General features: G+C 43.5%; 1 long non-coding RNA gene across 1 annotated transcript; it reads left to right on the top strand.

Moving 5' to 3' along the window:
* Positions 1-244: 244 nt before the first annotated feature.
* On the top strand, positions 245-19130 carry LOC149521907 (uncharacterized). Its single transcript, XR_016347668.1, has 5 exons — positions 245-1338; positions 11048-11101; positions 13760-13844; positions 15452-15521; positions 17552-19130. It is a non-coding gene; the product is annotated as an uncharacterized LOC149521907 (long non-coding RNA).
* The last annotated feature ends 381 nt before the right edge of the window (positions 19131-19511 follow it).

Below are 19511 nucleotides of genomic sequence, written 5' to 3' on the forward strand. Positions count from 1 at the left end.
TTATAACATTGTGCAACTAATTTTTTTATGTCTGTGCATTCTAAAATGAATAATCAAATATTTCTTTCTTTTCAAAGGAGCATTTAAAGAATTTGCTAACTACATAATACTAAAGTACTGCTAATAAATTCTGAACTGCAGATAGCCGAAAACTCTAGCTTCTTTATGTGACCAGGGCTAAAGTTTGAAAAGAGCCATATGCTTGCACTCTAAATATTAGTGCAGTCAGTTGCCTATGCAAACTATAGAACTTACACATAGTTACATATGAATTGGGTAGGGAGAAGTCTAGACAGACTCTCATCCTTAGGTGATATCAGCATGGGAAGTAGGGATGCAAGCGACTAGTCAGCTATCCGATAACTAGAACATTATTGGATAGTCAACTAGGGATGAGATTAGTCACTCCCCCCGCCCTCTGCTGCCTCTGTCAGAGAGAGGCAGCAAGGGGGGAGCAGGAACCAGTGTTGGGGGGAGCTGGCTTAAAAGCCGGTTCCCCCTGCACTGTTTTCACGGGGGTCAGAGGAGGTAGAGGCACAGCAGGAAACATCACGAGTGGGGACTGAAGAGGTGTCTGCTTGCACCCTTTTGCTGCAATTCTGCTTCTGAAATATTGTACATTTCTAAAGCAGAAGCCCTGTACAGAGCATGGGCCTAGCGGGGATTCCCCCACTGGCCCACACTCCCTGTGGAACTTTAAAAGGAGCTCGTTAAAACTTGGCTGTCCACTGTCATAATCAACCTAGGTAATGCAAATTGGCAAGCGAGTTCAGATTAAATGTATCCGCTGGAACCTTTGCTCAAAAGCTCAGGCTGAAGCTGTGCGGTGCCACCTTTGTGATTCAAACCTCCCTCCCTCATTTTATTCTCTTAGTCCTCCGTACTCCTCATCTATAAACGCTGCTGTTATTCTAGACCACAGTGGGAGCACTAGAATGCCCTGTAAGGATATTTTGGAGACATTTTCCAGACCACCGTCACAAACATAAGTCATTCTGGTAGCTTTGATGGCTCTTTCTAACTCTGAATTTGAATATATATGTGAATTTGAATGATTATTCCATGTTTGTATATAGCACCATAGACATGAATCAAAGATAAGAGACCAAAGACAGAGTACATTCCTTTTAGTAGGGACTATTTATGGCTCAGTTCCTGCAAACATTTACACACATGCTTCACGGAAAGCACATGAGCGATCATATTGACATTATTATGGCACAGTTTTTACAGGTCATATAATGTCTGCAGAATTTCGGGCTTCACTTACCGTTGGTCTTGGATCCTCTCCCCAGCAGTAATGAAATACGGGAAATAGTATCTGCATTTTGCTAAAAGGTATGGAAACCTATCTAATGTTTTCCAAAATTCCTGTGTTATCAGATTGGGTTTGGTTCTGTCTCTAATACTTAGATAGTGACAAGAGAAATAAAAGAATGCAATTCATCAAGGGAAGATGTTTCAGCCAAATTATGCAAATTCACTTGTACTTGAAAGAATGCATTCCACAGCTCCCAGCTTGCAAAATGGTGGTCTGTCGTGGAATGAGAATTGGTGATTGATGTGAGAGAGTGGGTTAGTTTAGTACTTAACAAAAATATTGTGTGTAGTTTAGTACTTAACAAAAAATATAGTTTAGTACTTAACAAAAATATTAAAAACAAGTGTGATGCAGTTTACCACAAACCCTACGGTAGCTGTAAGAGAGTAATGCACTAACTTGGCAGCTTTAGACAGTATGTGCCATGGCCTAAATTGGGAACATTTCAGGATGAATAATTTACCACCTAGAGAGAATGAGCATGTCGTTTTCGGCTGCAAGAATAATAGCAAAATCAGCTTTGCAAACTGAGATTCTTTGTCTTCCAAGCTGAGTGTTTTCTTACAAGTTGAACCATCTGATCTTGAAAGACCTCAGGAGGCTGAGGCTTGTGAGAAATTTTTCAGCATATCAGGCAAGAAGAAATGTGCCTCTTTGATTCCCCCTGTATGAAAACATGAAAACTTCAAGATGAGGGTTTTTTGTTTTTCCTCCAGCAAAAGTATGGGCTGTGCTTCTTGGATTGGTAAATTCAAACTCTTACCACTTGATGCTCTGGCTAGCTGCTTGTGAACTGGAAAGCTAACTAGGGGAGGCAAATCAATATGCACATGAAAAGAAATTTCCTGAAAAGTATGTGTTTGGTAGAAGGGCTTATTGCTTATAGGCATTCTTGAGACAGCCTAAGCTATACTACCTGTGCATGCTTTCCCTAGTTCCGATTAAAAGAATAAACACACCTACTACACTGGACAAGCGATTTGAGCAGGTCAAAAATGAAATTTCCATCGCATGGGAAATTTTGAAATTTGATTTTTGTCTCTCATAGCAATGAAAAAACGAAACCTCAAATGTTTAATCAAATGAGTAATCTGAAATCTTTTATTCGGACCTTCTAGAAATGTTGCTTTTTTGGATCGCTGCTGGCAAATTTTGATGAAATGAAAACATTCAGCTGAAATAGTCAAGTTTGTCTTCTTCAGTGATTTAGATACTGGCACAGAGAGGCTGTGTCTAGACCACACCTCTCTGTCGACAGAGAGATGTAGATTTGGCACGTCGAAATTGCTAATGAAGCAGGGATTTAAATATCCCACGCTTCATTAGCATAAACATGGCCACTGCTTTTTTTCGACACGGAGCTTTTTAAAAAAAAAATCCCAGCAGTCTAGACACAGATCTGTTGAAAAATAAACCCTTTTTCGACAGATCCTGTAAACCTCATTTTTTGAGGCATACAGGATCTGTCAAAAAAGGGTTTATTTTTCAACAGATCCACATCTAGACTGCCAGGGTGTTTTTTTTTTTTTTTTTTTTTTTTAAAGTTCCATGTTGGAAAAAAAGCAACGGCCATGTTTATGCTAATGAAATGTGAGATATTTAAATCCCTCCTTCATTAGCAATTTCGACGTGCCTGAGGGAAGTGAGGTGTGGGAGAATAAAACTGAGCTCTGGAGAAATGTTTGGCTAGAGTTTCCCCTACAATATGTACCAGTTCCGACTTACATACAAATTCAACTTAAGAACAAACCTACAGTCCCTATCTTGTACGTAACCCGGGGACTGCCTGTACTCCACTTAAGAAGGAACATTCAGTTTCACACATACAGAATGGGAAACAACCTTCTAAGGATTAGTACTGCAGAAAAGGATATAGCGGTAATAGTGGACCACAAGCTAAATATGAGTCAATGGTGTGACACTGTTGCAAAGAAAGTAAACATGATTCTGGGATGCATTAACAGGAGTGTTGTGAGCGAGACATGAGAAGTCATTCTTCCACTCTACTCTGTGCTGATTAGGCCTCAATTGGAGTATTGTGTCCAGTTCTGGGCACCATATTTCAAGAAAGATGTGGAGAAATTGCAAAATTCCAGAGAAGAGCAACACCAGTGATTAAAGGTGTAGAAATCATGACCTATGAGGAAAGATTGAAAGAACCGGGTTTGTTTCTTCTGGAAAAGAGAAGACAGAGGGAACATGATAGCAGTTTTGAAGTACCTAAAAGGTTCTATGAGGATGAGGGAGAAAAATTATTCTGAGGTATCCTGGAAAAGCTCTGCCCTCTCCAAGAAACGCGTCTGCTTTTCTGAAAAAAAAATCGGAAAAGCAGATGCATTTTTCTGCATTCCTGTAAACCTCGTTCTACGAGGAAGAAGGGATGTTCCAAAAGAGTTTTTTTTCCTGATAATTGGCCCATGTAGATGGGCCAAATGCTGGAAAAGCCTCTTTCAGAAGAAAAGCAGAAAAGAAACACAAACTGCGGTTTGCAATTTGTGTATCTTTTTCTGACTTTTCTTTGTAGTGTAGACGTAGCCTAAGACTAGTTCTCAACTTTCTCATAACTTTCCAAGACCCAAGAACTCTGAACCAAAACTGATAGACACTTAACAAGTCCTTTTGACACAACCTGTCCAAAAGTACACATGGATATTTCTGCATGTATCTCTTTGGAAAATCTGATCACCTAGTTATAGGGATACACATAAAATGAGGATTCTGGGCTCTACTGCTGTGCTGTTGCCCTGGACTGCTGTAAGTTGCAGATTTTTTTTTTATAACAACGAGTAGTCCTGTGGCACCAAAGGGTACATCTACACAGCAGTGTTATTTTGGAATAACGGACATTATTGTGAAATAACACAGTCCGCATGTACACTACAAGCAGCTACTTCGACATATTGTCAAAATAATGTCGGGCTGGAGGACTTCTTACTCCAACTCCTGTAACCTTCATTGTACAAGGAGTAAGGGAAGTCGGAGGAAGAGTGCTCTTTCTCGGACTTCCTGCTGTGTAGACAGTGCCAAAAGCCGAAATAAGCTATTCCGACTTAAGCTACGCAATTAACATAGCTCAGGTTGCGTAGCTTATTTTGGCTTTAGCTCTGCTGTGTAGATATGCCCTAAGAGACTAACAATTTAGTTTCTAAGGTGCTATGGACCCCTTCATTATTTTTAAAGTTTACAGACTAACACGACTACCCCTCTGATGTTTGTCTAGTTTTGCTGGCCCTCTGGATCTTTGGGTATGTCTACACTACCCCCCTAGTTCGAACTAGAGGGGGTAATGTAGTCATACGGAGTTGCAAATGAAGCCCAGGATTTGAATTTCCCAGGCTTCATTTGCATAAAGCCGGCTGGCGCCATTTTTAAATGCCGGCTAGTTCGGACCCCGTGACGCGCGGCTACACGTGGCATGGACTAGCTAGTTCGGATTAGGCTTCCTCGAGGCGTACAGCTAGTTTGGATTAGGAAGCCTAATCCGAACTAGCTAGTCCGTGCTGCGTGTAGCCGCGTGGCATGGGGTCTGAACTAGCTGGCATTTAAAAATGGCGCCGGCCGGCTTTATGCAAATGAAGCCCAGGAAATTCAAATCCCGGGCTTCATTTGCAACTCCGTATGACTACATTACCCCCCCTCGTTTGAACTAGGGGGGTAGTGTAGACATACCCTTTGTCTGTTTTTTAGGGGTTTTTTGCAGTCCAATTTCCTTCTTTTCTCAGAGATCCTGCCGAATAAACACTGCCTGCCTTTATTCTGTGCATGGCTTTGTCCCAAAGACAGGAGTGTGTGAACAGATAACCTTTTCCATAGTTTCAATTAACAGCATAAAAACAATTCATTGGACATATTCATCGTCTCCCTTTCAAATCTTACAGGAGTGAAGAAAGGACAAGAAATAGCAGTTCTGGGATCAAGCACTGTTATACAATGATGAAGACTTTGTCTATTAGTATGCATGCTCCTTGCTGGATAACTTTTTTGGCAGCCAGGAGGGCAGTAGTGTGAGTGATGGGGCATGCTGTTTACTAGACAAGCCTTTTCAATTCTTTTCTATAACAAGACATCCCAGAAACCTGGAATTTGTCATTTATAAGCAGTGGCTTTCCCCCACTTCATTTCCCAGCTTTTTTTCTCCCTCGTCTGCACCAAGAACTGTCTTTCATGCAAACCCATCCCTTCCTCCTGGCCCAAACTTCTCCACCCTCCTCTCATCCCCATCAGCCTCTCTAACTTAGAACCCAGCGGCAGTGATTGATGAGAGGGACAGGGAAGAGACTACCATATCGGTGGCCCACTGTCGCAAGAAATTGTCTCAAGAAATCACTTGACTCTTCTGAAATTTGGCTTGATGTATCCACAAAATCTCTTGCATAACAGGTTGGACCCAGAACAGTGCTATAAGACTATCTCACCTTTAGGTCTAACTTAACACAGTCTGGCTGTGTCTACACTGGCATGAATTTCCGGAAATGCTTAAAACGGAATACTATTCCGTTTTCAGTTTTTCCGGAAAAGGAGCATCTATATTGGCAGGCTGCTTTTCCGGAAAAGCCCTTTTTCCGGAAAAGCATCTGTGGCCAATGTAGACGCGCTTTTCCGGAAAAGAGCCCCGATCGCCATTTTCGCAATCGGGGCTTTTTTCCGGAAAAGACTACTGGGCTGTATACACTGGCCCTTTTCCGGAACAGTGGTCCGGAATAAGGACTATGCCCGAGCGGGAGCAGAATAGTTTTTCCAGAATAGCGGCTGATTTTGTACAGTAGAGCATCGTTGCTTTTCCGGAAATTCAAGGGCCAGTGTAGACAGCTCGCAGCTTATTCCGGAAAAGTGACTGATTTTCCGGAATAAGTGGCCCAGTGTAGACACAGCCTCTGTGTTTCAACAGAAGAGGGAGTCTCCAAATTAAAATCCTGCATAAGATGAGAATTTGATATCTACTCACCAGTATAATATCCACTCAGCATGTTAACTTCATCATGGTAGTAAAATAGAGGAGTTCCTAGAGGATTATAATTGGGTCAGCCACTGGGCCAACAGAATTGCCAGGGCCCTCGGACAAGATGTGGAGGGGCCTGGCTTGCACTTATTGAAGGGGCGGGGCTATGGGCAAAAGGGGCAGGGCTGGGGGCTAAGCTTCCTCTGCCAGCCCTTCAGTGCCAGCAGGGATGTGCTGGCTGCAGCAATGATTGCTGGGAGCCCATGACCTTTTGAATCACCGGACCTCGAGGCAGCTGCCACCTTCCCTCCTGATCCCTTCAGTGGCCCTGAGTCCAGTTTCTCAGTAGGGGTGGAATAATTTTTAAAAGGGTTGCTGATGGTGGAAACCATGGATTTGGGTTATTACTACTTCAAGCCAGGAAGGTGCAGCAGCAGCTCCAGGATCCCCAGTTCCTGTGTTTAGGGTATGCAGTGGTGTTGTAACCATGTTGGTCTCAGGATATTAGCGACAAGCTAGGTGAGGCAATATCTATAACTGGGCCCAGCTCTATTGGTGGGAGAGAGAGGCGTTTGAGCTTACACGAATAATTAGGCAAAAAAGGAAAGTGAAGAACAGCTAGCCAAAAACTCAAAAAGTAATAGCTTTAAGTATGTCAGAAGCAGGAACTCTGCTAAACAACCAATGGGGTCATGGGACAATTGAGATGCTGAAGGAACATTCAAGGCTGATAAGGTCATTGTGAAGAAACTAAATGAATTGTTTGCATCACTCTTCATGGAAGAGGAGGTTCCCAAACTTGAGCCATTCTTTTTAGGTGACAAATCTGAGGAATTGTCCCAGATTGACATGTCAGCACAGGAAGTTTTGGAACAAATTGATAAACTAAACAGTAACAAATCACCAACACTAAATGGCATTCACCAAAGAGTTATGAAAGAGCCCACCCGCCTGAGAAGAGAGCACACAGCCAACATAGGCCACCCCAAAGATGGAGCTAGTGCCCGCGTTAGAAAGGTGGGATAACGGAGCTGATGCAGAGAAGGTAGCGGGTTGAGTTCTGGCATGGCTTAAGCGCTTGGGCTTTTGCCTGGGGAATTCAGGGTAGTGGGTTCAAGGTCCACCTGGGAAACAACTGGAGGAAGGTGGGATAAGGGTCCTGCCAGAGATAGGGAGGTGGGTTGGGTTGGGTTCGATTCTGGCATGGCTTAGGAGATAGGGTATTCTTCTTGGGAATGCAAGGTGGTGGGTTTGAGTCCTGCCCCCTTGGGAAGCAAGAACTGCTAACTGTACCAAATGACTGGAAGATAGCTAGTGTGATGCCAATCTTTAAAAAGAGCTCTACAGGTGATCCTGGCAATTACAGACTGGTAAATCTAATGTCAGTATCAGGCAAAATAGTTGAAACTGTAGTAAAGAACAGAATTATCAGACACATAGATGAACATAATTTGCTGCTGAAAAGTCAACATGGTTTCTGTAAGGGGAAATCATGCTGTACTAATCTACTAGGCTCTGTCTACACTGACGGGTTCTTGCGCCAGAAATATGCAAATGAGGCTAAGCATGGAATATCACTGAGCCTCATTTACATACCTAATGAGTCGCCATTTTTTGCAGAAGAGGCTCTTGCTCCAGAAGGAGCATCTACACTGCCCCTTCTTGTGCTAGAAAAACCCTCTTGTGCAAGAAGGGGCAGTGTAGATGCTCCTTCTGGTGCAAGAGCCTCTTCTGCAAAAAATGACGGCTCATTAGGTATGCAAATGAGGCCTGGCAATATTCCATGCTTAGCCTCATTTGCATATTTCTGGCGCAAGAACCCGCCGGTGTAGACAGAACCCTGGAGTTCTTTGAGGCTGTCAGTAAGCAAGTGGACAAAGGGCATCCAGTAAATATAGTGTATGTAGATTTCCAGAAAGCCTTTGACAAGATCCTTCACCAAAGGCTCTTATGTAAAGTAAGTTGTCATGGGATAAGAGGAAAGGTCCTCGCATGGATTGATAACTGGTTAAAAGATAGGAAACAAAGGGTAGGACTAAATGGTCGGTTTCCAGAATGGAGAGCGGTAACTAGTGATGTCCCGCAGGAATCCATATTGGGATCAATCCTATTCAAAAGATTAATAAAAGATCCGGAGAAAGGGGTAAACAGTCAGATGGCAACATTTGCAGAGGATACTTAACTGCTCAAGACAGGTAGGACCAAACCAGACTGTGAAGAGCTTCAGAAGAATTTTTCAAAACTAGGTGACTGGGCAACAAAATGACAAATGAATTTTAATGCTGATAAATGCAAAATAATGCATATTGGAAAACATAATCCCAACTCTATGTGCAAAATGCTGGGGACTAAATTGGCTATTGCCACTCGAGAGATCTTGGAGTGATGGTGGATAGTTCTCAGAAAACATCCAATCAATGTGCAGCAGCAGTAAAAAAAGCAAACAGAATGTTAGGAATCATAAAAAGGGATAGAAAATATGACAGAATATCTTAATGACTCTGTATAAATCAATGGTACGTTCACATACTGAATGCTGCATACAGATGTGGTCGCCTCATTTCAAAAAAGGTATCTTAGCACTGGAAAAAGTTAAGAAAACAGCAACAAAAATGATTTGTACTTTGGAACAGTTGCGTATGAAGAGAAATTAAAAAGACTGGGACTTTTCAGTTTAGAAAAGAGGAGACTAATGGGGCGTATTATAGAGGTCTATAAAATCATGAGTGGTGGAGAAAGTGAACAAGCAAATATTATTTACTTGTTCTCATAAGAACTAGGGTGTCCCCAAGTGAAATGAATAGGCATCAGTTTTAAAACAAACAAGAGGAAGTATTTCTTCATGCAACACACAGTCAACTTGTGGAACTTCTTGCCAGAGGATGTTGTAAAGACCAGGACTTTAACATGGGTCAAAAAAGAACTGGATAAATTAATGGAGGAGAGGTCCATCAATGCTTATTAGCAGGGCTTGTCAAGCGGTGGCGAGCCCCGCTCACCAGCTGTGCGGTTTGGTACGCTGCATGCTGCACATGCGCTGATTGTGCTGCGGCGCATGCCGGACTAAAATCTACTCGCCACGGGCGAGTCGATTGCCCTAATTATCGAGCCCTGCTTATTAATCAGGATGGTCAAGAATGGTGTCGTTAGCCTCCATTTGTCAGAAGCTGGGAATGGGTGACAGCGGAGGGGTCACTTGATGATTCCCTGTTCTATTCATTCGCTCTGGGGCACCTGGCATTGGTCACTATGGGTATGTCTACACTAGCCCCCCAGTTCGAACTAGGGAGGCCAATGTAGGCATTCCAAGTTGCAAATCAAGCCCAGGATTTAAATATCCTGCGCTTGATTTGCATCTCCCCGGCCGGTCGCCATTTTTGAAATTTATAAATCCGGACTAACTGCCCACGTCTACACGTGGCAGGGATCCGGTAGTTTGAAATAAAGCCCCTAGTTCAAACTACCTGTTATTCCTACAGGAATGAGGTTTAACAGGTAGTTCGAACTAGGGCTTTATTTCGAACTACCGGGTCCCTGCTGCGTGTAGTCGCGGGCAGTTAGTCCTGACTTGTAAATTTCAAAAAATGGCGACCGGCTGGGAAGATGCAAATCAAGCACAGGATATTTAAATCCCGGGCTTGATTTGCAACTTCGAATGCCTACATTAGCCTCCCTAGTTCGAACTAGGGGGCTAGTGTAACCATACCCTATCAGAACACTGGGCCAGATAGACCTTTGGTCTGATCTAGTATGGCCGTTCTTATAGAGCTCTTCTTCAGAGTTAGTTTCCCAGACCTGAAGAAAAACTCTGTCTAAGCTGAAAAGCTGCTTCTCTCTCACCAGGAGCAGCAATTGGTTCAGTAAAAGATGCCAGGGGGCTGTGCCCCCTGCTTGCTATGCCCTCCAACACCCTTCTCTTGGGGGGGTAGGCAGCCTTAGCTCTCCCCCTCAGCCGCCAAGGAGGGCCGGGCCACGACCATGGCATGGCAGCCCTGGCTTTCCCCCTTCCCACAGCCGAGGCTGCACCAGCCCCAGTTCCCCCCGCCCCCGGCTGCTAGGGAAGGCCAAGGCTGTGGAGTGGCAGCCCTGGCAGTCCCCCTCCCTCCTTCCTCTGGCTGCTCTACCAAGCCTGCGCCAGCCCTGGCTCTTCTCCTCCCCGCCCCCAGCCACTAGGTTGTGCCCATACAAGCCATAGATCCTCCCTCCCACCCCCCAGTCGCCGGGTTGAGCCTGCAGCAGCCCCGTCTCTCTACCCCCCGGCCTTTGGGCTGAGGCCGCAGCACGGCAGCCACAGCTCTCCCCACCCCCGAGCACTGGGAATGGGGGAGGACCCGTGGCGTCTACCTTTCCCCTCTCTCCCTCCTCCCCACCGCAGCACCAGGGAGGAAGGGAGGAGGCCACACAACTGAGGGTGGAGCAGACGGCGGGATGCAGAGTGATATGATGACATCACTCTTTTGTCCCTTAGGAAATGTATTTATATATATATATACACATAGGAAGAGAGAGAGAGAAAGAGCGAGAGAGAGATTACCTCACCCAATTTGTGTCTCTCGTGTACTTAGTGATTATTTCATCTGAACACACTACACTTCAACTTGACCCAATATTTTAATAGTAGACAATAAAAATTATTTCCTGCCAACATTTTTCTAAATATGGAAAGCTAGAAAATATCTGTAAGCCTAAAGATATGTACCTAGTTACGTAATGGATTCCTAAAAGTATATTGAATCAAGATGCAGCCAAGCGTATGCTAATTCTACTTTTTCTTTTTTCTTTTGCAGGAGAAGTCTGTTTCTTTAGGAAACCAAGAGTAACCTTTCGAGTAACACAATGAGGTAACTTTTTTTAAGTCTGACTATAGATTTTTGGTTGCCTCCACTTTTAGGTGCCCTTTTTGAAGACATAATAGAAAGGGGTTGATTTCCAGAAAACAATCCAACTCTTTCAAGTGGGGTATCCAAAGTGATTGGTCACTTTTGAAGTGGAGACCAACATATTTCAGCAACAGTTCATAAAGTGAAATCTGATGTTGGGCAAAGAAATCTGTTCAGATCACTTGCAGATGGCTTCAGTATTTCAGGTTGCCTTTTTCTGATAGGCACAATATCTTCTCGAATAAAGGAATCACTTTGGCTTTGTGGTGACCACCTGTTTCATTGCTGGTATGGTTTTATTTCAATACACATCACATTCTTCTTAAATACAGAAATGGTATGGCGAAGCATACGCATCTATGGAATACACACACACACACTCTGTTTTTCTTCTTCCTAGGAGGGTTTTCACTACTTCTTCAAATCAGCATATTTGTGTAGCAGGTACGCATGTATTTACTGTAGCCAATAATGAATAAATACCATATAATCACAAAAAAGTGCCAACTGCTTACAAAGCATCTACAGGTAGGGCTGTTAAATATTGCTTAATTGAATAGTCGAGTAACCTCATTAATTCTTATCGGTTAGTCGACTATTTTATGGTACCCTCAGGGCATGGCCAACAGCCAGTGCTCTCCGGCCTCATTCCTGAAGAGCCCTCTGCCACTCCGCACTGCTGCGTCTGTATCAGAGGCAGCAGCATGGGGTGCCAGGCAGGAACTGGTCCATGAAGGGAGCCAGTTTAAAAACCAGCTCACCTTGCAGACCAGCTGCCTGTTGACCAGTGCTGCTGCCTCTGACAAAGAGGCAGCAGCACAGGGTGGCAGCAGTCCCTATCTAGGGGATGTCTGAGCTTCTGGACCCGGTGTGAGCTGGAACTGAGCTTGGCTGCCTGCCTGCCCAGCTCTTAATACATTTTAAATGAAGAGCTGCAGCGGGGTAGGTCCCAGACGCATCGCAACTCAGGAGTAAGCCGGGCTGCTGGCCAGCCTGCTAAAAAATGTACTGGTAGGGGAAGAGGGTGGGATATGCATGTAGTCTATAGCATTAACCTATAAGCTTTTGCTTATCGGTTAATCGATTAATCAACTGCACTAGTACATCCCAACCTAGAAGTGATTATTTTGAAATCATAAATGCCAATGACTCAGCTCTACCTTTGCTTCTAGCATCAGCTCAGAAGACGATAAAGAACAAACGAAGTCAGTCATTAAGGAAATGATGGAAATACTATTCTTTGCATTCCATCTTCTTTCTTATGCTATATGCCAACAGCATGTAATGGAAGCGCTTTCCAGTAGTGCAGTAAGCAAAGTAACTAACATCTGTCACCTGTCTGCACTCTCATCCTGTTCCCTTTGGGGTTTTTTAAATAAACATATAACTGGGTACGTGTGTCGCCTATAAATACGATCAGAAGGCAAGGCCAGAGAAATGTGCCTTGTGCTTGGAGAAGACTGTGATATTGGTGATGGGCTGTAGTTTCAGTGGGAGTTCATTCCATAATCTCAGGCTGGCCATAGAGACAGATCAGTCCTCTGCACAGATAAGCGTCCCTTTTAAGGCAGAAGTTCTGCTGTGCCAGAGGAGCCAAGCAGATGGCCACACTCTTCCATCCAGAGCTTTTGCTGATCTTTTAGAGCCCCTTGAAGATAACAGCCAAGATCTTGCATGAGATTAGATATTCTATGGAAAGTGAGCATGGGGCGTGGAGGACTGACAGGATTTGATGTACTTTGTGGTACTTAGTGTGGCTGAAGAGATATGCTGCAGCCTTCGGTACTGTCAACTCACAGGGGCAGGGCCCAGAGTTGTGGATTCGCTTCAAGACAGAGTTGATTAGGGATAGTTGCTTTTATTAATCTCAGTAGTTTGCTACTATTATAGGCTTAATACTGCCAGATGGTTACACGGCTACTACAAAGTAATACGCCAATAAGCATAGGCAGAGTAATGCATAAAAGAGTAACAGTCCCATTCTGGTCACCTTGCACCCGGTCGCAGCGAACGTGGCTCCAGCTAGGAGGATCCAGGGCACCCTTTGAGGTCTAGGTCCCTGGTGAGACTCTCAGAGGGGTGGGACTCCCAGTGAGCTTATACTTTAGTTGTTTTTTGAGTGGGCGCGAGTTGGCCCAATGCCACTCTCAGCGTTCCTGTGGGGCTGAGAACGGAGGTCATGTTATTTATCCCATACTTGTCTCTCAGCAAGCAAATATAGGGGCTGTGTCTACATTGGCCCCTATTCCGTAATAGGGATGCAAATGTAGCACTTTGGAAGAGGCAAATCTGCGGGGGAGTTAAATATCCCCCGTGGCATTTGCATTAACATGGCTGCCGCTTTTTTCCGGCTTGTAGATAAGCCGGAGAAAAGCGCCAGTCTGGACGCGATCCTCCGGAAAATAAGCTCTTTTCCGGAGGATCTCTTATTCCTACTGTCACGTCTTCAGGTGCACTGGCCTGGCTTGGTTTGTCATGATTGGCTTAATTTTTTTTTATTTAAGAAGTACTAATCATCTTTAACTCAAAATAGAAATGTGAGACCAACTGCCTCACACTACAAAACTACCAATATTAAAAACTTGAGTTTTACAGTTATTGTCCATTGGTTTTTCCTAGGTTGATGGAACCCTCAGATAACCGGAATTTTTAGATAACTGGAATGTCCAAATCCCCGAGCGTGCTGGATAACACAGGCTTTATTGTATGTACTACTCATATCTTACAAAAACGGTTTTGTTTATGGAACACAGAGCTTTTCAAAAAGTTTTGCTCTTCCATATTGGTATTTTTGTTTGTTTGTTTTTTAAATATAGACTCTCGGGTTCCTTAGTTCAGGATCGACACTGATAAAGTTAGGTAAATAGAAGGACGTACATGCATGTGCACATGAATAGAGCTCCAGCTTAACTGAGAGATGCTGACAGATATGGTTTTTGGTTCTTTGTCTATAAAGCACCTAGCACAATGGTGTCCTTGTTATGACTGGGGCTTCTACAGCAAATAATAAGGAAGAGGATGAGTTTTTCCATGGGAATGAGAGGAACTGTGACCATTAAAACTGAGGAGTCATTTTTTCCTTCATCTTCCCTTGCTGGGAGGAGAGAACTGCAGTTTAGATAATTGCTTTCAGAAGGCTAGTGCAATATATAAGATTAAAAATGTACATACATACAGCTGATCTAAGTTACTGTTTTCATGCATAGAGCAAGTAACAATTTTGAAATCCTATTTTTGTTTTGAGTCCACAGGGAAAAACATAAATTCTTAATTTTCTGTGTCCAGAGTATGTGTAATAATGTATTATAATATGTCATATGCCTAGTCCCCTGACTATAAAGGATAAATATTTTAGGAGCTCTAATGAAGAAAGTTATCTAAATGTCTTTCTCACCCATAAAGAATTCTTCTGTCTCCGGAGAAGAGGTTTCATGTGTTTTGAACATCAACATTCTTTTTCAAATACCTGGATAGGCATTTGTTACATGGGACCCCAATGATTTTGCTTATGAATAAGGAAGAAGCTGTTAATCTATATATCTTCTTAAATAAGACACTAAGCAATGCCTGAAATAATATTGTATCCTGTTTAAGAATACATCAAGTGAATAGAGCTTAATGTTGTTCATAACCTCATATATTCATCTGCCGTTAAAATATCTTTATTAGGGTTGTGACATGCGTTAATGCTTGCGATTAACGCAGGGCAGGATTAATGCGTTCATTTTTTTAACGTGTTAATTGTAGGCTTTAATGCTGTGTTGCCCCTTTGAAGTGCCACTCTGGCGCTTCAAAGGAGCAGCTCAACGTGGAGCCTGGGATCAGCTTTGCAGTCCCCAGCTGACCCTGGGCTCCAGGGCAGCTGCCCCTTTGAAATGCCAGAGGCAGCATTTTAAAGGAGTGGCTGCCACACAGCTGAACCCCGGCTCATTTGCGAGGCTGCTGCCCCTTTGAAATACCGCCTCCGTGCATTTCAAAGGGGCAGTGTAGCCGATGGTCAGCTGGGGACTGCCCAGCTGATCCTGGGCTCCCTGCGGCATTTCCCCAGAACTCGGGGTCAGCTGATCCCAGGCTCCGCCTTGCACTGCCCCTTGGAAATGCCACCCCAGCACTTCAAAGGGGCAGCACTTCATGGAGCCCAGGGTCAGCTGGGCACTCCATGCAGTGCCACGGTGGCATTTCAAAGGGGAGGCGCACGCAATTAATCACGTGATTAGCCATGATTAAATTTTTTAATCACTTGACAGCCCTAATATTTATAGAAATTTTAAAAATCTATATATCGTAATTAAAAATTATTCTTACATTTAGGTTACTGTTACAATTTGGATCACGATTTGCTGTGGACGAGACAAATTATGCCTCGGATGTTGCTAATTAGGTATATAACTGTGACTTTGCTAGTTGTAGTTTTGTATGAAGACATAGGTATGAGTTCTTGAAGAAATACTTATTAGTTGTGAAGCAGTTTTTAAGAAGTTGAGTATTTTGCCAATAAAGTTTGTTCTGCTAAGTCGCTATGGCCTCATGGTTTCTCTCTCAGAATCATGCTGAAGCATGGGTGCTGCATATGTGCTATAACCAGACAAGCAAACCACAGAAGCAGTCTGTTACTGGATCCGTGCCCGAGGCAGATTGTATCTTTTCCCTGGCTCCAAGTAAGGGCAAGGAAGATGCTAGAGTGTTTTGGAGGGCAGTGGATTTCTCTTGGCTTCACACATTTGGCCTTAATATATATATTAAGCTTAAAACCTGCCAATGAGCACTGAAATGATAAAGGGAATTTTCTTCTGCTTAACGTCTTTTTTTTTTATATTCTACTTCCGACAAAAATGCCAAAACAGCCAAAGACTTGGGTTAAGAACTGCTAAAAATGCAAACATAAATTGGGACCGTTTTTTGTTTATGCTATTGTTTTCTTTTTTTCTCTGTACTTAACTAATGTGTTAATTAAAATGTGCAATTTCAACTAGCAATTAAGAGTTTGTATTACTAGTAATCAGCAGTTATCAGCAAAGCAACCTTTAGAATGCTCAAGGACTTGCTTTCCTTAAAAAAAACAAAAACAGAACAATGATTTTTGACCTACATAGCATCTGTGGTTTTTTTGTTACCTAAATTTTTACACAGACTATTAATTATAGTGTACTTATATCTAAATCAGTAAGCCATCCGTAAAAATTACATTAAAGGGCAGCAGTAATTTCTTGAAACCCTAATAGCACTTGCTTGTGATTTATTTTTGCAACAGTTACTCTGAAGTTTCCTGGAAATGATATTTCTGTGATGGTCATATAATATACTAAAAGACTACCTGGCATTGCTTGGCTCCTTCAGGGCATGGAGCTGGTGGTGTATAGGCTTGCCAGATAGTTTCACAAAAAATACTGAACATGGTGGGAAAAAAATCAGTTGAGCATAAAAAAAAAAAAAAGAAACAGAAGTTGTTGAGCAAAAAAGAGTCACTGCATCTTTTAACTCTCTATGCTCCCCCTGCCCCCACCAGACACAGCAGGGGAAGAATGTGCCAAGCTACCTTCCATCTGAGAAAAACAGAAAATACCGGGCATCTGGCAACTCTAGTGGTGTAGGGGGGGCAGGATCAGGACAGGGCCTTGGTGATGCGGGAGGGCGGGGGCGGGGAGGACACGAAAGGGAGGGTTGAGAGGTAAGGAGGGGCTCAGTTTGGGGGGTCCCAATTGGCAGGGCTGTCTTTCCCCCTGGCCGGAATGAGCCTTCCTTCCCCCCACCCTGCCCTCCTGGTTGGCATAGGCCCTCTCTCTTCCCCAGCCCCCCCAACCAGCACAGGCCTTCTCTGTCCCCCCAGCCCCTCCCAGCTGCCAGGGGCCTTCTGTCTTCTCCCTACCCCCCTGGCTGACAGGAGCCTTTTCTCTTCCCACCTCTGGCCACCAGGGGCCTTTTCTCTTCCTCCCCAGCCCACATGCTGCAGCCAAGGTCCAGGTAGGTAGGAGTAAGGGTTTGGGGAAGAGGAGCCACTTTCCTGGTCTGGTGGCAGGCAAGATGGTGGAACTCAGCCTGATGGCCGCTCTAGTGGTGCTGTGGGTCTCCACCCCGGTGGCCACTCTTCAGTATCCTGTCCCTCCTCTCTGTGCCCTCTCCGTTTCCATGTTATAGAAAACAGTCCCATTCCCAGCACTTCCTGTTTTCTTGGCACCGTCCCATTCCCAGCACTTCCTGTTTTCCTGACCCTGCTTTAAGTTAGAATAAGAGGAAGCTGCAGCAAATTTGGTGGTCCTAGCTCTTACCATTTAAGTCTAAACTTTAAGAGTTCTTGAACAAACGCACAGATGGACAGACAGACAGACAGATGTTTCTAAAATAATATAGACAGACATATTCATAATTTTCAGTTTCACTGCCTATTCATAGCTTCATTTTTCATCTGTTTAGGGCTATTCTTTTAATTTCCTCTGGGTATCCAGAAGAAGCACACATCACAGGAAAACTGCAACGGCCCATCCTATGGGAAATACACCAAAACAACCTCCTCCCCCCCAAAAAAACAAAAACAAAGAATCCAGCCAAAACGTAAGTAGATCAGATTCTAAGAAAAAGGACTGAATTCAACTGAACTTGAATCATATGTATCTAGTGGGCTTCCAAACTTATAAAGATCAGCAACTGTCATTTTATGGAAGTAACTTTGCTTTTATGTGTTTCTCCAACACAGCAGAATTCTTATTGTGAATGGGGTCCATTCAGCTTTAAAAGAAAACCACATCCCTTTTGTCCTAAGAGTCCATGCGTTCAAAAGGTAAAGATTAATATTTCTTGGCATACATTGCATTTATTTGAAAACTTCGTTTTCAAGATATGATCAGCTCAGGGAAATAGTCGAAGCTTTATTGCTTGTGCTATGTGCCTGAGGCAAAACACTTAGATTGCTCTTGAAAACAGTTCTGTGGAGGAACGGACAAGATGACCCTATAGATTTCTGCCATCTTTAATTGATTCTGAGCTGACTGGCACTGTTGAAAGTCTTCTTTAAATTAAGATATAACACATGTGACTCTGGCATTCTGTAGGAAGCTCAATGGGGTACTTTTTTAAAAGATTGATTTCCATTCTGCTTTTCTCTGTGGCAACCTTCTGGCTGTCGGGAACTTATGCATATCAATAGGACTAGCAACAATACGGTCCCATGTTAACAGGCATTGCACTGAAAGCATGTGGTTTCTGTGTGCACACACAATAAAGCTCTGAAAGGTCCAGATGCTGTTTTCACTTACACTTACGTAAATCCAAAGTGCCTTGACACGAATGAAATGAACTTCACAGCTCTTTGGGGTAGGCTAAATATAGTTATTAACATTAAAATGTCATCGCAGGCTCAAAGTTAGCATCCTCCTATACTTAGACTGGAATAACTACAGTGGCCTAGTTGCCATGGAATGGTAGCTGGTGGTAAATGCAACTTGAAATCCTGAAATTAATTCATATTATAAAGAAAAGGAAAAATAATAGCAACTCTCTATTTTACCATTGCAAGGGGGAAACTGTAATATTTTAACTGCCAGTGGTTAATGGTAAGCACTATGTTATTGTCCCTGCTTCGATAGATGAGAGAATTCAGACAGAGGACTTAGTCTGGGTCACAGGGTGTGTGTGTGTGTGTGGTGGGAGGGAGGGGGGATGGAAGGAGAGAGAGAAAGAGAACAAGCAGAAATTAGAACACAGGAACTCTGGCTTCTACTCCTGTGTTAAGAACATGCTGCCTCTCTGTCAGGCTGAGATGTGTCCTCAATAAGCTTTTCTTTTTCAGTTGCACTTTGAACCCAGAAGGTGTATCCATCCTCCAGCCAGAGCCCTCCTTACCCATATGCAGAATGCAGTTACCTTGGGCATCTGAAAATTTGGGGCAACCCTGGGTCTTAATGTCCTCTTCCTATCTCTGTTCTGTGACTGCTTCTGCTGGAGAGAATCTAGGACTATGTCTACACAACAGAATTTTTTTCCCGAAATATGGCCGCTTTTCCAAAAAAAAAAAAAAAAAAAGCACTTACATCCACACTGCAATCGAAAAAAAAAAATGAAAAGAACAGAGGGGGTTTTCTGACATTGGTAAACCTCTTTCTATGAGGAAAAAGCCTTTTTGCAAAAGAGCTCTTTCGGAAAAAGGCGTGTGTGGATGGGGAAGAGGGAGTTCTTTCGCAAGAAGAGACTGCTGGCACTAAACATTAAAAAGGCCGTAGAGCAGTTTTTAAACTAAGAGATGGGGGAAACCTGATTGGTGCAGAAAAGCACGTAAATCAGATGGAGACTTCACTTAGAGGAGAATCCATTGATAGAGATTCTCTAAGCTGTAGTCAGAAAGAGAGGAGGGGAGAGGACAAACCATGGGCCAGAGCAG

This window comes from Pelodiscus sinensis, chromosome 21 (assembly GCF_052426305.1).
Source record: "Pelodiscus sinensis isolate ZL-2025 chromosome 21, ASM5242630v1, whole genome shotgun sequence".
Lineage (NCBI taxonomy): Eukaryota > Metazoa > Chordata > Testudines > Trionychidae > Pelodiscus > Pelodiscus sinensis.